The sequence below is a fragment of the Camelina sativa genome, chromosome 15, assembly GCF_000633955.1.
Source record: "Camelina sativa cultivar DH55 chromosome 15, Cs, whole genome shotgun sequence".
Taxonomy (NCBI): Eukaryota; Viridiplantae; Streptophyta; class Magnoliopsida; order Brassicales; family Brassicaceae; genus Camelina; species Camelina sativa.
The window spans coordinates 25,120,962-25,135,256 of NC_025699.1; the positions used below are offsets into that span (position 1 = coordinate 25,120,962).

The following is a 14,295-nucleotide window of genomic DNA, read 5'->3' on the forward strand; positions in this document are numbered from 1 at the left end:
TTTGCTTGAAGTTCATGGAGTTTTATCGGATATTCTTATTGCTACTTCAAGTCTTTCTTCCTTTGTATGTCGTTTTATTCCTAGAGCTGCTAACTCTGTTGCAGACTCTCTTGCGAAACAATCTTTGTTGTTGGCGAACTCTTTTGCCGGTTAAGTTTTCTAAAACAAGTTTGGGTGAACAAAAAAAAAAAAACCCAAATTTAACCAAATTTTATATTGTTTATAATATTTTGTCTATTTTTGTTTTTAAAATGACACCAAATAATCCCTACACACCTAAAGATTATTTCTGTGTCATACAATAAAAGTTTAAATGCACCAAACTTTGCAAAATATTCCGCCACATGCAGCATAGGATTGGTAACTGATAATAACTTTGTTGTCTCTATAAGTTTATTATCGATTTAAGTTAATAAGTTGACTACAGTAGACGAACTTGTTAACTATATGATAATCTTGTTAACTATATAACTTAGTTATATTGATAACCAAGTGATATCGAAATCAAAGTTGATATAACTTATTATAGTGTATGATAACAAAATTTATCATACAATGTATATCGGAATTATATCGATAACCAAGTTATATCGATACCAAAATTGATTTAACTTATTATAGTATATAATAAAAAGTTATCATGCAATATATATATTGATAAACGCAAACGAAAACAAGTAATGGCGATCAATTTATTGATTTATATCGATAATCCAGTTATAATAAAGTAAGCTTACACCTTCTAAGGAAGTTCTATCTATCTGCCACGTGGCACCTATGAATCTTTTATTTTTTTTTGTTGTTTTTCTCATGTTTAAGCTAATTATTAATATGCTGTAAATGGTTAACGGGCTATAGAAATATCTCGACTTCCCAAAACAAAACCGACGGAATCTCAAAGTTCTGTCTTCTCCTCTTTCTCGCCTCTCTCTCTTCCCCACCCCTCCCCTTCTATCTATTCAATTACCGCCATAAACCCTCATTAATCTCACCTCCATTTTCATGGTGTTTCGTTGACCAACAACGGAGATCTTAAATCAATATTTCGTTTGTAAAAATATTACGTTAACGTCGTTAAAAATTGTAACAATGATATGTGGAAAACTGAAAAATCGTGATAGTTCATGTATTTTTTTATCACCTATAAAATAGTTTTATTTTTTCTATCAACGAAAAAAGTTTGTGTTTCTGGTAAATATCAAATAAGTCATGTATTTTTTGGCATTTTCTCTTTTTTTGTTTCATCTTTCTAATTTAAAAATATAAGTAACACACACTTCTATTTTTGATTATTATCATCTAATTTAAAAATATATAAGTTATTTTCATATTTATTTTGTTTGTGACATATGACAGATTGTCATGTAATCTTCTTTTAAATTTATTTTGTGGTCTCTTTTTAACATTTTCTTACCGAATTATTTTATATATTTTATATTATATAATATATATATTTTTTCAGTTACTCTCTCCTTACTAGTCCATTTAGTGTTTATTTTCTTAAACATATAATATTTATTTTTAATTAAACCTAAAATATAACATATTTAATTTTATATATTAATTCATACTTATTATACAATTTATTACTAAATTGTAACAGAAATTACATAAATTGTGAATTGACTATTTGTTTTCTCCATTCACTTTCAGTTAAGTACCCTAACAATTATAATTATAACTCCTCTAATTTAATTTTTGAGAAATGTAACTTCCATCACTGCTTATCTTATAAATAATCATTCTCACATCCTCCTCCCTCATATCTCAAATCCTAAATTTTTTTTTTTTGGTTTTTTGTTTTAAATGTTCTTGCATTGGTTGAAAACTCAATGAAGATTATATTTTTATATTATATAATATTTTCTAATTTCAGTTACTCTCTCCTTACTGGTATATTTGGTATTTATTTTTTTAAACATATAATATTAATTTTTAATTAAACCTAAAATACAACATATTTAATCATATACATTAATTCATACTTTAAATATACACTTTAGTACTAAATTGTAACTGAAATTACATAAACTATGAATTGACTATTTATTTTCTCTATTCACTTTCAGTTAAATGCCCTAGCAATTATAATTATAACTCCTCTAATTTAATTTTTGAGAAATGTAACTTCCATCACTTCTTATCCTATAAATAATCATTCTCACATCCTCCTCCATCATATCTCAAATCCTAAATATTTGCTTTGTTTTTTTTGTTTTTAATGTTCTTGCATTGGTTGAAAACTCAATGAAGATAATATTGTAAGAGTTTAATCATATATTTTATATTGTTCTCCATTTTATTTTTTCTTGCTTTTATGTACTTCTTTCTGTACTTTAGATGTTAGATTATTTCTTACATATTCATATATACATATATTTATTTGATTCTTAAAAATATGTAATGTTCTAACTTCTAAGGAAAAAGAATTTTGTAATATAATTATGAAATATCAAATCAATTTTTCTTAACTCTGTCTTACCTCTAACAAAATTGTAATACATTTTTGAAGAATACTTATCATTATATTTAGTTTCTGATTAAACAAATAATTATATAAAGATCATTAAGCTATATTTATTTAATTCAAATATGTACTTCAAAAGGATTTTTCTATATAAAAAACAATATAATATTCTATTGTCTGTCTAGCTTTTACTACAAAGATGAAACAATTATAACTAAATCTAGCAATATAAATTAAAATGAGGGCAATATAAAAAAGAGACTTAAAAGTAAAATTAATCTTTAGGAATTGTACTTTAAATTTTTGCTTGCACTTCATATGATTTTATAGAGAATAATTTCGTTTCTCTACTTTAGGTTATGTGTTAGCTTATATAAACAACTTAAATTAATATTTGAATATCATAGTTAATTTTCATTTTATCATTTTTCTTAACCTCAAATCCTCAGAGAAATAAAAAAACATAGAAAATCAAGAGATATGTATGTGTGATTATATTTAAATTAGTTATATATTTTAATTTGTATAATTTTTTTAAAATGTAAATTTCCTAAAACATTTAGATTTAGATTTTCTTTGTTTTTTAGGATAATTAAATTAATTAATATAATTTATTATATATATAACAATCCGCGCATGCGCGGGATATAACCTAGTTATTATATAATTAACAGGATTATCGTATATCAATGTAAGAATGATCAATTATAAGTATTTGATTAATACACTAAATCTCATATTATCGTGATAATTTTATAAATAGTTTTTTAAATTTATATGTATCATGTTAAATCAGTTATTATATGTATGGTATCAGCTAAAATATACAATAATATGTTTGTATACTTTTATAGTTTAGTTATCACATTACTTTACACATTAGTATATATACTTACCTGATAATTTAATTGTTAGGTTTAACTTATATGCTAACATTTTATATACGTTGTTAATTAATTTGTTATCTATACATCAACATTGAACACACAAAAATGTGACAATAATCTTTGCCATCGAGGATTCTTCTTTTTGATCGATTAACCACATCAAAACTTTAATTCACGTCACCTCTTTTCTCTCCATCTCCGTTTCAGCCCATCAAACACTCACATCACCGTCGCCGTACCAGTTATATATTTCTCGATCGTAAATATCGCAACCGATATTTTCAACATCACCGCCGATAGATTCATCATCACAGTTGGAATCATCACTATCACTCAAAATCATTTTTGCTACAGGAAGTTAATCCACTACTTTATGGGAAAGCTTAACCGTTATATTGTCATGGCCTTGTGTCCGTGAACCACCACCGTCGTCACAAATGAATCACACAATTCACCGATTTGCTTCTTGGGTCAGCTTCTGATAGCTATGATTTTTATTCAAATTTATTTCATGTTTCCATTGTTAATCTTGTGGTCTCGATTTTATCTTTATGTTGCCATTGTTCATCTTGTAGTGTACTGTCGTCCAAAAAAAAAGTTGCCACATGAGAAAGAAAAGAAAGAAGAAAAGAGAGGAGCGAAGTCATAGGGATAAAAAAGTCTAAAATATGTTGATAGTGATGTTTGCACAGTGACAAATTGGTCCAACTAATTAATGAGTCGTCTGAGGGTACAGTTTGATAATACTCTTAGGCCTATTAGCAAAAGAAAAAAAGGGAAATTTTATTTAGAAAAATACTTAGGTTCCCCTTAGGGTAAACCTTTGTATTCACCCTCTCTCCTTTCAATCAATCAGAATGTTCCATCTAATATTTCATTTAAAAAATAACTCAAAATTAAATTAAAAAGCAAAAAAAATAAGGAAATAGATTATGTATACTTCTATTAAACGAAAATTAAATATTGAGTTGGTTTAGATTTTACAATTAAACTAGGTTAAATATCGGTTTGAGTTTATAAATAAGAATTAGGGTTTAGATTTGACAATCAAAACGAAACTATATGTCGGTTTGGGTTTACAAATGAGGTGGTTAGGGTTTAGATTTTACAATTAGAACAAAATTATATGTTGGTTTGGGTTTACAAATGAGATGGTTAGGGTTTATATTTTATAATTAGAACAAAATTGTATATTGGTTTGGGTTTACAAATGAGATGATTAGGGTTTAGATTTTACAATTAGAACAAAATTATATGTCGGTTTGGGTTTACAAATGAGATGGTTAGGGTTTAGATTTTATAATTAGAATAAAATTATATGTCGGTTTGGGTTTATAAATAAGATGGTTAGGGTTTAGATTTTATAATTAGAATGAAATTATATATCGGTTTGAGTTTATAAAAGAACGGTTTAAGTTTTTAATTCTATAATAATTTATACAAATTTTATTTCCTTATTTTAGAAGGGTATGAATGAATAGGTTCACCCCTACGGGTGAACACAAGTATTGTTCTTTTTTTTTTTTTTTATTTTGTGATCAACGGATAGAAGAGGTTCCTCTGACGTATCGATGAGCTGGAAGCACACCGATGACAAAACCTTATAGGTGAACCTCGCAGCTCCGTTTCTTTATTCTTTCTTTTTTCTTCATCCATTCTTCCTCCGTTTCCAGCTTTCAGCTTTCTCTTTGTTTAGGTTGCAGTTTTTGATGTATTTGTTTATAGATTTGATTGTCGAGGATTCGTTATTAGTTTTGGGGAGACAGTTAACGAAATCCAATTCGATTCGTGGTGTGGGTGTTGAGTAAGTGATTTTGCGATTTCTTTGCTTGCGAAATTTGTTATTTTTTTTTGTTGATAAAGCTTGCGAGATTTTTTGGATGAAGAAAGGAAATAAAGATTTTGGAGTGTTTGTCCGTTATTGGTCAATTGTTTGTTGCAGCAATGGGATATTTGTAAGTATTTGAATAATTTGTTTGTTGTTTTGAAAATTGATTAAACCTGTGGGGATTATCATTAGTGGTTGTTTTGTTGTGAGGATCAGTTATTGGAAAATAGATTGTTGAATAAGATTGTTGAATAAGATTTAATGAGGAAAATTGGTAAAACTGAAATTTTTTTGTTTACAAACTAGTTAGCTTTCTTCATCCCTTCTTTCATCTCTGTAGCTTCAATCTTGTCCCCATAGATTCATTATCCTTCTTTATTATGGTTTGTTGACCTTGATGCCATGTTGCTGAGCTTTCAATCTACAGATCAAAGCCAAAAAAAAAAACTAATCATCTGATCAAGGTTTGGAAAACAGAAATAGACACAAAAAAACATGATTCAGACCAAACCACAACCAATATCAGACCAAAACAGAAACCTTACTGAAATGATTTAACAAAAACCAATAAGTAATAACAAAAAAAACTGAAAACAAAGAACATGAACATAAATCCAACCAACAAAATTAAAATCTGAGACGAATATCATGGTTTACCTACTGAAGTGATGATCCTAGAACTTTTATTTTCTACTACAAAATTGCAATCAGGAAGAATCATAGTTAGGGTTNCTCAGCAGGAATGACAACAACATCAACGTAAGACACTTTCTCAAAATATAAAGTTTCAGTTTTTTTTTTAATCAAGGTGGAAGGATGAATTCGTGTTTGTGGATGGTGTGATAGGAATTATAGTAGTCCTATAGAAAGGCTAAACGACATAATGTGGAGTGAGAATGGTTTAGTCCAATTTCCGTTTTAATAGTAGAAAATTAAAATCTCAAGCAAGATATGAGAGTCAAGTACTGGAGTTAAGAATATAAATAAATACACAAATCTTAGAATCTTAATTGTGTGTAACGCTTGATGACATGTTGATGATGCATTTTCTTAGTTGACCAAAATAAATGAGAGGTGCGTGGAAGGGATAACCTTTTTCACCCTTTATAACATGGATTGTACAAACCCAGTTTTCTGCTCCAAAATAGCAGGGAACTGCAATTTCAGATAAGTGCAAGTTCAGATCCACCAAGCAGCACCACCGTCAGGAATGAATGGAAATTGAACAAAGCTGACTGTGATTATCCAAAAGATTGAAAAAAAACTCTTAGCTAAAATCGCTGAAATAAACAAAATTCACAATGTATCTTCAGAATGCATTATATTACCATTGTATCTGATCACTGACGCACTTGCCCTCCTTGAATCTGAAATAACCAGATGAAACAATTATATGGATCATATGAGAACCGACTGGAAGACAGACAAGACTAAATGAAACTCTATAAACATAAATGAAACCAAGCTCATTGTGTATCAAAATGCTTCTATATAGAATAAGAACTCAAAAAAGAACTCAATGTCCGAAAGAACTTCTATCTTCCTAGGTTTAGACAAAACAAACAGCAAATGTTAAGACTAAGCAGACATGACAAAAACAAAACTGAACTCAATGTGTCGAGAAGCGCTTCTATCAATTTTAAAGATAAATGAAACAACAAATTTTTAAGATTAAGCAGACAAAACAAAAGTTGCTAGAATCCTAAAATTCTTGACAAGAACAAAATACAAAACACAAATTAAATATACAAAAGAGAAGAGATGAGTATAATAAAGTGAAGGTACCTTAGTGGTGTAAACCTTCTCACTTTTTGAGACGAAGAATCTGATTAGGGTTTTGCTGGAGCCGAAGCAGAGGTTTTATGGCGACACTCGTCAATGTGTATGTATATAAAGTTCTCGAAAGAAAAAAGGGCTTTGAATTAAAACAACACACACAAAAATCATCAACAAAAACCTTATAATTCAATTCTATCCCCACCGATAAATCACTGCACACACACAATTCAATAGAAAAAACCTTACAATTCAATTTTATCCTCACCGATAAATCCTATAAGATTGAATAAGATTGAATATATAGACGGATCATATAGCGAATCGAAGTCCATAAACTTCATATCTTTGTACTAAATCAGGTGACGCGAGAAATATAACAAATCGATGCTAATGGCGATTTGAGATTTAACATATTGGGATTTTAGAAGGAGAAAGGACTGAGGATTGTTGCAGTCCATTGTTGAAGGAGCTCGTGGTGGAGAAGAAAGAGAAGAAATCTAATAGTCTATGTAGAAGACGACGAAGGGAAAAAATTCAAAGAGGCTTTGATCAGTTGGACTTAGGAAAGTTATATTTGGGCTTACAAATATATGCTGACGTGGACACCCTAAAATGAGTGAAAACTCTGCTATTATATATATGATTGGTGCAGAATTAAACATTTTCTTAGTGGGTGTAGTTTAAAACTTTCAAAAAATTCTTTATCAGATGTTGCTTTCAAACATGGCTTACGATGAATCACTTTTGGGTGAAAAGGTTTCTTTTCCGTTGATCATATATGGTTTCTCACATTTTTCAAATTATATGAAATGTTTGAAAGCAATTTTCTTTTGCAGGAGGATGAATCTCAACCAGATATATATCATGTGCAGTTGTGTGTTATTGTGACCTTGATTTTTCTTTTTTTTTTTTGGTTTAAAAACCTTGATTATTCTTTAAAACGATTTTATTCAATTTTCATTCATTTTACTATTTTATATGATTTGAAGCCTCGTTTTCGTACATTATCTATCTATTTTATGTGATTTGATATAAGCACACAAGTTGTGTTGTGTTTAATAATAATGGGTTATATATACAATGCAAATATTTTAGTTATATTAATTATTTTTTATGACAGGCACATAGTGGTGACTTGTTTAACGTGGGAAATTTAAGAGCACGCACTGCAAAATTTATTGGCATTCTCTCTGATTTACATGGAGATGAAATTCTTCAAATACTCATGCCCCTTATTGAGGTAAATATTATTAATTTTTGTTGGTATATCGACCTGAAAAAAATAGCTAAAAACATGTTATTCTAGGTAAAATTATCAAAATCTGATGATGAGACTTGGAAAGAAAGGGAAGCTGCTGTTTTTGCTCTTGGAACTATTGCTGAAGGATGCTGTAAACTTTTTTACACTCAGTTGTGTGAGGCAAGTTCATAAATGATATTTTGTCATCTCCTATATATAATACTAAGGAGGTACCCGCGCCTAAAGCGCGATATTAAGATTTTAATAATAATTGTTTTGTTACTTTATGATATGTTATTTTTCTAAACTAATTTTTTAAAACTTTATAATATTTTATTGGATTATAAATACATTTTTGTATTTGCATATATAGTAAAAGACTTATTTCACTAAAGAAAAATAATTTTCTAAATGTGAATTACTAATTGAGTCTTTTAAATAAACTTCTAAACTGTAGTAAACAGCTATTGAGATTCAATAAGTAATACCAAATTTTGTAAGAGCGTAAGCAATTTCCAAAAGTTCGATATTAGAATGTATTATCTAAATTACAAAATAAAGTTTAGAGTAACGGAAAGTTGGATTTGAGTAGCGGTTAATACAAAAACTAAAATATAGAGTCCTTCAAATAGAAGAAAAAGAGACAGCCAACATCCCATTCTTTACATTTGAGTTACTGAGCTTTAACCTTGTTGGTTCATCACATGTTTTATATAATAACGCCCAGCAAATTCAGTCCTGCAAATATATAAATTGTTTTAAGAAATTTGACTTTAACATCATACAGAACTTGATTTCATAAAAATAATTACATCTTACATAGCCTGATGATGCTCCAGTCCTTCGTACTCTGGTTTTATGAAGATCTTCGAAGAGTTTAAGGTATTTTCAAGACATGGTGAACCTATGGACATTTAGAATTTTAGGTAATTTTATTGATTACCTTATGATAATTAAAACTTACGTTACATACCTTCATATTCTCCAACCCTCATAAACCGCATTACACAGAATACAGGTTCGGATTTGTATATGAGATGGCACCCGCTTGATTGCCATATGGTCCTGAATTCAGTAGCGTGGTTGTCTTTGAGACGACACTTCACAGTCTCACACCTACATGTTTATCAACTCAATTAAAATGTTGACAGAAACTAATTTGAATTGTAACAATCATAAAGGGAAATTAAATATCTAGTACCTGCCATTCAACAATGTGAGAACAACTTCATTAATATCAATGATACTCCCAGGCCGTCTTCTATCTTCAACATCCATTATACACACACAAACATCTAATTTGGGAAAATAGAGAATATAGGTTTTCAAAGTGTTGCTAATCTATTATTGGTAAAGTGTTATTATTCCTTTTTTATGTGAAGAACCAATACACAAAGTTTCATAAATCCTAAAATTAAGAATCTACTTTTCAAACACAAAGATACCAATTAACTATATAGACGGATTGTTTCAAACTAATATAATCAATTTAAGAAATACTTACCGAAAGTTATGGGATGATATATTCTTCCATGTTTTATGTCATCCAAATCCTCGAACCTAAAGTAATTCTTAGGACTCAATGATTCGAGCAGCGTCATTGTGGTTTGACCCGTAAATTTAATCTGATAGGGGTGATGAGTATTCCTATCCTCCAGGGTTGGATAGATCACTTTGAAATTTCTAATATTGTACCACTCACCATCGTATATATATTTCGGGAGGTTAGCGAGTGTATCGTTCAAATAAGGAGCTTCAATAGTGTCACCCTTCACAGTTTAACAAAAAATTTGTAAGAAGTCTTTTATAAAACAACTGTTAGAACTCAAAATTTAAGTAAATATCATTCAGATAATGACTCTAACCTTTTGATCCACAAGAAGCAGAACTCGTTTTTTGAAGAACTCTCTGACTGTCCAAGAGTGTAAGACCTTGACATTGATACACCAATTAGTTCTTTCTCGAACCAGATCAGCAATATAATCGAATTTCATGATTCTCTCAAATTAGGTTTTGCTTGATTCTTCAATGTTAACGAAAACAAAAAGGGGATTTTTGATTTGTAAGAATACAAAGAGTCACGACTAAACGTTGCGTCTCAATCTTTTTAGTTTCTCGCTTTAGTCTGATTATTTTAAATTATAATATTATATAAATAAACACAGTTTTAATATAAGGTTCATCACATTTTTTATGTAGAAAATATAATTTATGTTAACGTGTTTAAGATGTTTATACGTACTCAATTTTCAAAACTTAACACTTGGATATTAATATGTTTTTCCGTACTCATTTTTAAAAACTTAACACTTGTATATTGATATTTTAAAAGGTAATATCATTAAGGTGAAAAAAACTGAGAATCAGATGACAATATTATGGAATGGAACGTTATAGTAGATATTAGATGCTTAAAAGAAAATCATATATTTTCAAAGACTTCTTTGAAAACTACATTAAGGGTTTTGTTCTGACATTTCCCTTCTTCATCTGTAATCAAAATCTTCAATCCTTTTCTGCTTGTAACTCTGGAAAATGCAACGTATAGTTGTCCATGTGTAAATACGGGCTTGGGTAGATACAATCCAACATGTTCCAACGTCTGTCCTTGGCTTTTGTTTATAGTGATCGCAAATGCAAGAGCAACGGGAAACTGACGACGCCTCATACGAAAGGGAAACTTTGCATCCGGTGGCGACACAAACATCCTAGGGATAAGAACTTTGTCGTTGACGTTTCTTTTACCTGTTACAATCCTTGCTTCAATAACATGATTCGCCATTTGTGTGACAATCAATCTCGTACCATTGCATAAACCTCCCTTAGGATCAATATTCCTAAGCAACATGATAGGTGCTCCCTTTTTTAGCGTCAGAACATGGTTAGGTAATCCAGAAACGTGAATACTGTTTAAGAATTCCTGAGTGTAGATCATATCGTCGTATGCACTTGTATCGGAAGTCTCGATGCTGTCTGAACTCAAATACTGTCTTTCTTCCCCTGGATATAATAAAATTCAAATAAGTAACTGTTTATATTGAATTTTGTTTGCAAAAAAAATATTTTTAAAAAAGTTGCACTCTTAATTTACCTGGAAGTTGAGAGAGCATATATTGATTTATTTTATCGACATCATCATTTCTTGGACTAAGAATAGCTCTTTCGCAAAAGAATTTTGCATCGGTCCTTGTTGCAAATGATGGACCGTATATCTGTTTAACAATTGCTTCTATAGGATTATCACATGCAACAATCAATAAATCCTCGGGTATTTCTATTTCTACCTCACCATTGTTAGGCTCGTTGATCTTGCCATCCCCAATATCGAGTAGCCATTTTGAAAATGTGGAGAGAGCATCTGCATCTTGACTATTTTTCGCCTTGCGAAGCCTCATGTTTTGTGTAAGCCGAAGTACTTTACAACTATCCCAAAGCAATGATGAGTTTATAGAGGCTAAAACTGTTCCAACTCTCCCAGCCTCTGGCACAACCGGTAAAATTTGTCTAAAATCACCCCCTAAAACAAAAACTTTACCTCCAAAAATCCGATCACACTTCATAATATCTCGCATACTCCTATCCAAGGTTTCGAAACAATATTTGTTCATCATTGGAGCCTCATCCCATATAATGAGCTTTGCTTCTCTAATTAACTCGGCAACATGTGATTTACCATCTATCGAACATATTGTAAATTCGTCCACATGGATGGGTATACCAAATCTAGAATGAGCTGTCCTACCACCTTCCATAAGTAAAGCAGCTATACCACTCGATGCAACATTAAGAACAATATCACCCCTAGATCGAATATCAGCGCCAAGAATACTCCACAAGAATGTTTTTCCGGTACCACCAAATCCATGAACAAAAAACATACCTCCCTTGTTACAATTCACAGCTTCAATAATTTCTAGGTAGACACTTTGTTGCTCATCGGTCGACATACGTAACCACTTGTCTAAATTCTCTCTTTGTTCATCACGGCTGTAGTTTCTCTCATCTATTAGAAGCCTATTCTCATTATTATCCATCACAGATTGGTCTGGTTTAGGCATATTCACAATAGTTGACAGAGAGCTTCCGTTGGACCGCATAATTCTTTCAATCTCAGCTAAGCATAAGTTTGTTATCTGTTCCTGACTTAACATTAGACCTGCATTAGGGATAATTTTTTTTAGTTGACATATTTATGATCAGAATAATAATCGCATACGTTAGTGTAGATCAGTAAATTTTAGAAATACTATACTATTATATTTATTTATATTTTTTAAACTAAATACTTACTGTGGTTATTCGTACGGTTCCTTTGCAAATACAAAATATCTTCGCACAATATGTCTTTTGTAGCGAGCCAGAGATCGAGAGGCACCGAAACACTTTTCGAAAGCAATAGTATGACAAACAACTTCCTTAGAAACGGCCCAAAACACCACACACTTGCCTCTTTTATAGCTAGAATATATTCTTTGTCGTCATCCAATAATCCCAATGCAAAGCATGCATCTTTAAATTCTTTATACAGTTTACCTTTTACCGTTTTTAAAAAATCAAAACTTGTGGCACCTGGAACTGTATTAAGTAAAACTCTCAAGTAGTACGCCGGGCCTATCGAAGGTGGTACATATGTAATTCTACCTATTGCAAAACTTTTTCTTCTTTCAGATCTTCGTTGCCAGATTTTTTTACTATTAATCCACACAAACATATTTGGAAATTCAGCATAAGTGAGACTTCTACCTTCCGGATGTTTTTTATTGCATTCCATCCAGGCCAACAGTTTAGATCTTCTGGCTGAACGCTTCATTACATCTGCAATAGGATCATCTTCATTGTAAACTACCAATTCCTGTCCAGGAAGATGAAACGGAAGTTTCTCAACGGGAGTAGTACGATAGCAAATCGGAAAAGCCAATATTCGCCAAGCTGCTTCACATGCGGAGACATATCTAATAAAGAAAAATAATATTAATAAATATTAAATTATTATGGTTTACACATATTTTCAATTAAACATATGTGTTAAATAAATAGGCATACCTGCAGTTATAGTATTTCTTGATTTCATTCTGATCGTCTTCGTCTCCTACGTTAGCTCTAATATAATCTGGCCCTTTGGTAATGTACTTGAAAAGATATTTCACTGAACGTGACTGATTATACCACTCAACATTAATATAAGCACNTGAACAAAAAACATACCTCCCTTGTTACAATTCACAGCTTCAATAATTTATAGGTAGACACNTGTTATCACAATCAAAACCTTTTTTATGCACGAATCTCCCATTTTTCCTTCGTTTGNTTGTTCATCACGGCTGTAGTTTCTCTCATCTATTAGAAGCCTATTCTCATTATTATCCATCACAGATTGGTCTGGTTTAGGCATATTCACAATAGTTGACAGAGAGCTTCCGTTGGACCGCATAATTATTTCAATCTCAGTTAAGCATAAGTTTGTTATCAGTTCCTGACTTAACATTAGACCTGCATTAGGGATAATTTTTTTTTAGTTGACATATTTATGATCAGAATAATAATCGCATACGTTAGTGTAGATCAGTAAATTTTAGAAATACTATACTATTATATTTATTTATATTTTAAAAACTAAATACTTACTGTGGTTGTTCGTACGGTTCCTTTGCAAATACAAAATATATTCGCACAATATGTCTTTTGTAGCGAGCTAGAGATCGAGAGGCACCGAAGCACTTTTCGAAAGCAATAGTATGACAAACAAATTCCTTAGAAACGGCCCTAAACACCACACACTTGCCTGTTTTATAGCTAGAATATATTCTTTGTCATCATCCAATAATCCCAATGCAAAGCATGCATCTTTAAATTCTTTATACAGTTTACCTTTTACCGTTTTTAAAAAATCAAAACTTGTGGCACCTGGAACTGTATTAAGTAAAACTCTCAAGTAGTACGCCGGGCCTATCGAAGGTGGTACATATGTAATTCTACCTATTGCAAAACTTTTTCTTCTTTCAGATCTTCGTTGCCAGATTTTTTTACTATTAATCCACACAAACATATTTGGAAATTCAGCATAAGTGAGACTTCTACCTTCCGGATGTTTTTT

The 14,295-nt window shown here is 30.7% G+C and overlaps 1 long non-coding RNA gene and 1 pseudogene across 1 annotated transcript; one reads left to right on the top strand and one right to left on the bottom strand.

Annotated features, from left to right (window-relative positions):
* On the bottom strand, positions 5,921-7,479 carry LOC104747491. Its single transcript, XR_761163.1, has 3 exons — positions 6,968-7,479; positions 6,511-6,549; positions 5,921-6,417 (listed from the first exon to the last, which is right to left on the bottom strand). It is a non-coding gene; the product is annotated as an uncharacterized LOC104747491 (long non-coding RNA).
* The window catches only part of LOC104748775, a 16,065-nt pseudogene continuing 9,454 nt past the window's right edge, over positions 7,685-14,295 (top strand).